This window comes from Arachis hypogaea, chromosome 12 (assembly GCF_003086295.3).
Source record: "Arachis hypogaea cultivar Tifrunner chromosome 12, arahy.Tifrunner.gnm2.J5K5, whole genome shotgun sequence".
Lineage (NCBI taxonomy): Eukaryota > Viridiplantae > Streptophyta > Magnoliopsida > Fabales > Fabaceae > Arachis > Arachis hypogaea.
The window spans coordinates 100,213,235-100,222,260 of NC_092047.1; the positions used below are offsets into that span (position 1 = coordinate 100,213,235).

General features: G+C 37.0%; 1 non-coding gene across 1 annotated transcript; it reads left to right on the forward strand.

Annotated features, from left to right (window-relative positions):
• Nucleotides 1-1,872: 1,872 nt before the first annotated feature.
• LOC112731003 (small nucleolar RNA R71) lies at nt 1,873-1,980 on the forward strand. The gene has a single exon (XR_003166799.1). It is a non-coding gene; the product is annotated as a small nucleolar RNA R71 (small nucleolar RNA).
• The last annotated feature ends 7,046 nt before the right edge of the window (nt 1,981-9,026 follow it).

Genomic DNA, 9,026 nt, shown 5'->3' on the forward strand with positions numbered 1-9,026 from the left:
TTTTCTTCTGCTGTTTTTGATTCTATTTTTGATTTTTCTATTTATTTTGTGACTCCACATGATCATGAACCTAATAAAACATGAAAGAACAATAAAAATAAAATTAGATAAATAAAAATTGGGTTGCCTCCCAACAAGCGCTTCTTTAATGTTAATAGCTTGACAGTGGGCTCTCATGGAGCCACACAGGTGATTAGGTCAATTTTATAGGCTCCCAACACCAAACTTAGAGTTTGGATATGGGAGTTCAACACCAAACTTAGAGTTTGGCTGAGACCTCCCAACACCAAACTTAGAGTTTGACTGTGGGGGCTTTAGTTGACTCTGTACTAAGAGAAGCTTACTGTGCCTCTTTTCCATGTTTACAGAAGGATGACCTTGAGTTTTAAACACAAGGGAGTCATCATTCAATTGAAGGACTAGTTCACCTCTGTCAACATCAATCACAGCTCTTGCTGTGGCTAGGAAGGGTCTTCCAAGAATGATGGATTCATCCTCATCCTTCCTAGTATCCAGGATTATGAAATCAGCAGGGATGTAAAGGCCTTCAACCTTTACTAACACGTCCTCTACTTGTCCATAAGCCTCTTTTCTTGAGTTGTCTGCCATCTCTAATGAGATTCTGGAAGCTTGCACCTCAAAGATTCCCAATTTCTCCATTACAGAGAGGGGCATGAGGTTTATTCCTGACCCAAGGTCACATAGAGCTTTCTCAAAGGTCATTGTGCCTATGGTACAAGGTATTAGAAACTTTCTAGGATCCTGTTTCTTCTGAGGCAATCTCAGTTGATCTAATGCATTTAGTTCATTGGTGAATAGGGGAGGTTCATCTCCCCAAGTCTCACTACCAAATAAATTGGCATTCAGCTTCATGATTGCACCAAGGAACTTGGCAACTGACTCTTCAGTAACATCCTCATTCTCTTCAGAAGAAGAATACTCATCAGAGCTCATGAAGGGCGTAAGGAGGTTTAATGGAATCTCTATGGTCTCTAGATTAGTCTCAGATTCCTTTGGTTCTTCAGAGGGAAACTCCTTATTGATCACTGGACGTCCCAGGAGGTCTTCCTCCTTGGGATTCACGTCCTTCTCCCCTCTTATAGGTTCGGCCATGATGGTCAATTCAATGGCCTTTCACTCTCCTTTTGAATTTTCTTCTGTATTGCTTGGGAGAGCACTAGGAGGGGTTTCAGTGATCTTCTTACTCAGCTGGCCCACTTGTGCCTCCAAATTTCTAATGGAGGACCTTGTTTCATTCATGAAACTCAGAGTGGCCTTAGATAGATCAGAGACTAAATTTGCTAAATTAGAGGTATTTTGTTCAGAGTTCTCTGTCTGTTGCTGAGTGGATGATGGAAAAGGCTTGCTATTGTTAAACCTGTTTCTTCCACCATTATTAAAGCCTTGTTGAGGCTTTTGATCCTTCCATGAGAGATTTGGATGATTTCTCCATGAGGGATTATAAGTGTTTCCATATGGTTCACCCATGTAATTTACCTCTGCTACTGCAGGATTCTCAGGATCATAAGCTTCTTCTTCAGAAGATGCCTCTTGAGTACTGTTGGATGCAGCTTGCATTCCATTCAGACTCTGAGAAATCATATTGACTTGCTGAGTTAATATTTTATTCTGAGCCAATATGGCATTCAGAGTATCAATTTCAAGAACTCCCTTCTTCTAAGGCGTCCCATTACTTATAGGATTCCTCTCAGAAGTGTATATAAACTGGTTGTTAGCAACCATGTCAATAAGTTCTTGAGCTTCTGCAGGCATTTTCTTTAGGTGAATGGATCCACCTGCAGAAGTATCCAATGACATCTTAGCTAATTCAGACAGACCATCATAGAATATATCCAGGATAGTCCATTCTGAAAGCATGTCAGAAGGACACTTTTTGGTCAATTCCTTGTATCTCTCCCAAGCTTCATAAAGGGATTCACCTTCTTTCTGTCTGAAGGTTTGAACATCCACTCTAAGCTTACTCAGCTTTTGAGGAGGAAAGAACTTGGCTAAGAAAGCCTTGACCAGCTTATCCCAAGAGTTCAGGCTATCTTTAGGTTGAGAATCCAACCATATTCTAGCTCTGTCTCTCATAGAAAAAGGGAAAAGCATGAGCCTGTAGACTTCAGGATCTACTCCATTAGTCTTAACAGTATCACATATATGCAAGAATTCAGTTAAGAACTGAAAAGGATCTTCAGATGGAAGTCCATGAAACTTGCAGTTTTGTTGCATCAGAGAAACTAATTGAGGTTTAAGCTCAAAGTTGTTTGCTCCAATGGTAGGAATTGAGATGCTTCTTCCATGTAAATTAGAATTAGGTGCAGTGAAGTCACCAAGCATCCTCCTTGCATTATTATTATTTTCGGCTGCCATCTCTTCTTCCTGTTCGAAAATTCCTGTAAGGTTGTCTCTGAATTGTTGTATTTTAGCTTCTCTTAATTTCCTCTTCAGATTCCTTTTAGGTTCAGGGTCAGCTTCAACAAGAATGTTCTTGTCTTTGCTCCTGCTCATATGAAAGAGAAGGGCACAGAAAAATAATAATAGGGATCCTTTTTACCACAGTATAGAGGTTCCCTTGTTGTGAGTAGAAGAAAAGAAGAATAAGAATGTAGAAGAGAAGAATTCGAACTCAGAGGAGAAGAAGGGGTTCGAATTTTGGGTGAAGAGAAGTGTTAGTAGATGAATAAATAAATAGAAGGAGATGAGGGAGAGGGAATTTCGAAAATTAAAAAAAATTAAAATTTAAAGTTAGATTTTGAAAATAGTTTTTAAAAAAAGGTTAGTAATTTTTGAAAATTAAGAATGAAATAAAATTAAAATAAAAAATTAAAATAATTAGTTAATTAAAAAGAAATTTTGAAAAAGAGGGAAGGAATTTTTGAAAATTAGAGAGGGGAAGTTAGTTAGGTATTTTTGAAAGAGATAAGAAACAAACAAAAAGTTAATTAGTTAGTTGAAACAAATTTTGAAAATCAATTTTTAAAAGATAAGAAAATAAGAAGTTAGAAAAGATATTTGAAAAAGATAAGATAAAAAGATATTTTTGAAAAGATATGATTGAAATTAGTTTTGAAAAAGATTTGATTTTTAAAATCACAATTAATGACTTGATTCACAAGAAATCACAAGATATGATTCTAGAACTTAAAGTTTGAATCTTTCTTAACAAGTAAGTAATAAACTTGAAATTTTTGAATCAAAACATTAATTTTTGATGAGATTTTCAAAAATTATGAAATAAAATTAAGAAAAAGATTTTTGAAAAATATTTTTATAATTTTCGAAAATAAATAAAAAAATGATAAAGATTTTATTTTTGAAAAAGATAAGATTTTTAAATTAAAAATTTGATTTGACTCATAAGAAACAACTAAATTTTAAAAAGTTTTGAAAAAGTCAATCCAAATTTTCGAAATTTTAAGAGAGAAAAAGGGAAAGATATTTTTTTTATTTATTTTTTTTGAATTTTTTTAATGATGAAAGAGAAAAACATGAAAAAGACTCAATGCATAAAAATTTTGGATCAAAACATGTGATGCATGCAAGAACACTATGAATGTCAAGATGAACACCAAGAACATTTTGAATGTCAAGATGAACACCAAGAACTTATTTTTGAAAAATTTTCAAGAAAAGAAAACATGCAAGACACCAAACTTAGAAATTTTTTCATGTATAGACACTATGAATGCAATAATGCATATGAAAAATAAGAAAAGACACAAAACAAGAAAATATGAAGATCAAACAAGAAGACTGGCCAAGAACAACTTGAAGATCATGAAAAACACTATGAATGCATGAATTTTCGAAAAATGCAAAGAATTTTTAGAAAAAATGCAATTGACACCAAACTTGAAATTGACTCAAGACTCAAACAAGAAACACAAAATATTTTTGATTTTATGATTTTATGATTTTTTTGGATTTTTCAAAAATTTATGTGAAAAAGAAAAATAAGGATTCCAAAATCTTTAAGAAGAATTCCAGGAATCTTTCAATATTAGCCCAAAGCTCCAATCAAAGGGTTGGACATGACTTAATAGCCAGTCAGCTTTAGGATGGAATTACATGCATTGTGGTGATTAGTTGAAGACCAATCCTAAAGCAATTTGAATATGGCTTTACAGCCAGATAGGATTCAACATGTTACCATGAAACTCTAGAATTCATTCTTGAAAGTTTTGAAGCCATAGAATAATTAAAATTTTTTTTTCGAATATGAATTGGGAAAAATGAAAAAGAAGAAAATATTTTTGAAAAATTTTTGAAAACTTTTTGAAAACAAAATAAGAAGAAAATTACCTAATCTGAGCAACAAGATGAACCGTCAGTTGTCCAAACTCGAACAATCCCCGGCAACGGCGCCAAAAACTTGGTATGCGAAATTGTTACTCTGAGGTTGTAAAATTTGTTGTTCGTTCTCTCCCTGGCAATGGCGCCAATAACTGGTGCACAATACCATGGTCCAAACATAACTTCACAACTTCGCACAACTAACCAGCAAGTGCATTGGGTCGTCCAAGTAATAAAACCTTACATGAGTAAGGGTCGATCCCACGGAGATTGTTGGTATGAAGCAAGCTATGGTCATCTTGTATATCTCAGTCAGACGGATATCAAATGGTTATGGAGTTTTCGAATAATAATAATAAATAAACAGAAAATAAAGATAGAAATACTTATGTAAATCATTGGTGAGAATTTCAGATAAGCGTATAGAGATGCTTTCGTTCCTCTGAACCTCTGCTTTCCTGCTGTCTTCATCCAATCAGTCTTACCCCTTTCCATGGCAAGCTTTCTGTAAGGGCATCACCGTTGTCAATGGCTACATCCCATCCTCTCTTGTGAAAAAGGTCCAAATGCTCTGTCACGGCATGGCTAATCATCTGGAGGTTCTCGATCATACTGGAATAGGATTCACCCTCCTTTTGCGTTTGTCACTACGCCCAGCACTCGCGAGTTTGAAGTTCGTCACAGCCATCCCTTCCCAGATCCTACTCGGAATACCACAGACAAGGTTTAGACTTTCTGGATCTCAGGAATGGTCATTCATAGGTTCTAACTTATACCACGAAGATACTAATAACTCGGACTCGGTCCCCTGTATTAGATATCTAAGAGACATTCATTCTAGCTTGTTTGCATGTAGAACGGAAGTGTTTGTCAGGCACGCGTTCATGAGTGAGAATGATGATGGGCGTCACATAATCATCACATTCATCATGTTCTTGGGAACGAATGGATATCTTAGAAGCGGAATAAGTTGAATTGAATAGAAAACAGTAGTACTTTGCATTAAATCATGAGGAACAACAGAGCTCCACACCTTAATCTATGGAGTGCAGAAACTCTACCGTTGAAAATACATAAATGATAATGGTCCAGGCATGGCCGAATGGCCAGCCCCCATGAAAGTCTAAGATCGCATAAAACTGATCAAAGATGATCCACAGATCTAAATACAATAGTAAAAAGTCTTATTTATACTTAAACTAGCTACTAGGGTTTACAGAAGTAAGTAATTGATGTATAAATCTACTTCCGGGGCCCACTTGGTGTGTGCTTGGGCTGAGCTTGAAGTTTACATGTACAGAGACTTCTTTTGGAGTTGAACGCCAAGTTGTAACGTATTTTTGGCGTTCAACTCTGGTTCGTGACGTGTTTCTGGCGTTTAACTCCAGACTGCAGCGTAGAACTGGCGTTCAATGCCCTTTTGCATCATCTAAACTCGGCCAAAGTATGGACTATTATATATTGTTGGAAAGCCCTGAGTGTCTACTTTCCAACGCAATTGGAAGCGCACCATTTTGAGTTCTGTAGCTCTAGAAAATCCACTTTGAGTGCAGGGAGGTTAGAATCCAACAGCATCAGCAGTCCTTCTTCAACCTCTGAATCTGATTTTTGCTCAAGTCCCTCAATTTCAGCCAGAAAATATCTGAAATCACAGAAAAATACACAAACTCATAGTAAAGTCTAGAAATGTGAATTTAACATAAAAACTAATAAAAATATCCCTAAAAGTAACTAGATCCTACTAAAAACATACTAAAAATAATGCCAAAAAGCGTATAAATTATCCGCTCATCAGTGAGCATCCCAGAGGTTACCAGTGTAAGGTCCCACATCGGTTGAAAAGGGGAACGAAGCATGCCTTATAAGGGTGTGTATACCTCTCCCTAGCATGACACGTTTTGACGAGTGAGTGTGGGGACTTTGGCTATCATCTCTATCGTCAAAGGCAAAACCGTGAGGCCTTGTGTGCCAAAGTGGACAATATCGTGCTAGCGGATGGTTTGGGCTGTTACAGATGGTATCAGAGCCGGAGCCCGGATCGATGTGCCAGCGAGGGCGCTGGGCTCCCTTAGGGGGGACCAGCTACCGATACTATGACTCATGACCTCCATGATTTTAACAGTTTGACTATACCGTCAAAAGCCCATATTGAAACAGCTAGTGGAGAATTAATTGATATTAAAGGAGGAGGCTCCATTACTTTTTCATAAAAATTGAAATTAAAAAGTTGCCTCTATGTTCCTGCACTATCATCAAAATTTTTGTCTGTTAGCCAAGTAACAAAGGAACTAAATTGTGTGATACTCATGTACTATATCTTTTGTCTTTTACAGGACATTCTTACGAAGGAGATCATTGGGTGTGGTACTGAGCGAGAAGGCCTTTACTACGTTGATGAAGTAGCATATCAGGGTCATGCCATGCTTGCTCACAGAACGGTTACTAGGCAACTTTGGTTATGGCACAGGCGTTTCGGACATCCTTCATTTGGGTACCTCAAGTTTCTATTTTCTAGTCTTTTTACAAGTAGTATTGAACCCCTCAAATGTGAAACTTGTATTCGTAAAAAAATAACAGAGTTTCTTTTCCTCCAACCAACACTAGAGTCAATTCCAGTTTTTCTCTAATACATTCTAATGTGTGGGGCCCAGCCCCTATTTTCCATAATAATTTTCAATATTTTGTGTTATTTGTGGACGATTTCTCTCATGTGACTTGGATATATTTTTTAAAACACAAATCTGAAGTACTTGATAAATTCTTTACTTTCTACCAAATGATTCAAACTCAATTCAACAAGAAAATCCAAGTACTTCACTCAGATAATGGTGGAAAATTTATAAACCAATCAATGTGTGATTTTTTTTTATGAAAAATGGTCTTATCCATCAAACTTCCTGCCCAAGTACACCCCAACAAAATGGTGTGGCTGAGCGGCAAAATCGTAAGTTACTTGAGATGACCCGAGCCATGCTTTTTGATGTACAAGTTCCAAAAACCTTTTGGCCTGAAGCTATAGCGATCTCTGCCTACTTACTAAATCACCTACTTACCCAAGTTCTCCACCACAAAATACCCTTACAAGTCTTGGCTACTCAGACTGCAATCCCGCCTATTCTAACCTTACCACCTCGAGTATTTGGATATTCCATCTTTGTCCATATCCTCAAATCAATAGAACCAAACTTGATCCTTGTGCAGAAAAATTTATTTTCGTTGGGTATGCTACACACCAAAAGGGGTATAGGTGCTACAATCCAATCACTTATCGTATTCATGTGACCATGGATTGTGATTTTTTAGAATTCGAATTTTACTTCAACTGCCAACATGGCATTCAGGGGAGAACAATAATGAACCACCAAGTTGGTTAAATAACCTTTGTTGCCCAGAAACTGTTCAAACAGAGCAAGTAGATGGAGCCATAGAGCATACTTCACTCAACGTAGAAAATAACTCGATACATACAACCAGTGAGAGTCCTTTTGAGAATGTCAGACAAGAGGTAAGTAATTGTCAATTTGATAATTTACTCCCTGTTTTTAACGAGGCCACTAACAATAACAGTATAGCACTGGAACATGAAGAATCAGAGCCCAATACCTTTATTCTTCCTCCAAGAAGAAACAGAGGGATGCTTCCTGATCGATACTCACCAGAACATGTTCCCCGTAACTCTAGATACCCGATACGGGTGGCTAACGAAGGAATAGCAAATGTTGCAAAGGTTTTTCCCACCACACTCTTAACAGAAGACATTCCAAGAACTGTCCGAGAAGCCAATGAGAAAGCTGAATGGCGAAAAGCCATGAATACAGAAATGGAAGCTCCAGAGAAAAACAGAACTTTGGAGAAGTGTATCCTACGCACAGAAAAAAAGCCAGTCGGGTGCAAATGGGTTTTCACTATTAAACACAAGGCAGATGATACTATGTAATGGTACAAGGCAAGGTTGGTGGCCAAAAGTTATACACAGACCTATGGTATCGACTAAACTAAAACTTTTTCACCGGTTTCAAAGATTAATACTATCAGGGTGTTATTTTCAATAACAGCAAATGAAGATTGGCCACTCCATCAATTTGACGTCAAGAATGTTTTCTTGCATGGAGAGTTGAAAGAAGAAGAGTACATGGAAGCTCCTCCAGGTTTCTCAACGGGATTTAGAAAACATGAAGTTTGCCGGTTAAAGAAGGCTCTTTATGGGCTTAAACAATCTCCACATGCCTGGTTTGAAAGATTTACAGAGGTCATGAAAAGGTATGGGTACAAGCAAATTAACTCTAATCATACCCTTTTTTTTGAAAAAATGGGGAGATTTAATCACTTGCCTAATAATCTATGCGGATGATATGATCATAACGGGAAGTGATGCTGAAGAAATTACAAAATTGAGAAGGAACCTATTTACAGACTTCGAAATAAAGGATTTGGAAAGACTAAAATATTTTTTAGGAATAGAGGTTCTACGATCCAGCAAAGGAATCTTTATCTCCCAAAGAAAGTACATTTTGGACCTTCTGGCAAAAACAGGAATGGTAGATTGCAAACCAATAGATACGCCAATGCAAGTTAATCACAAGTTGAAGATAGTAGAAGGTGCCACCCTAGCAGATAAGGAAAGGTACCAGCGACTAGTTGGGAAACTAATTTACTTATCACATACTCGGCCTGACATAGCTTATGTTGTGGGAATAGTAAGTCAGTTTATGCATAAGCCACAAGAA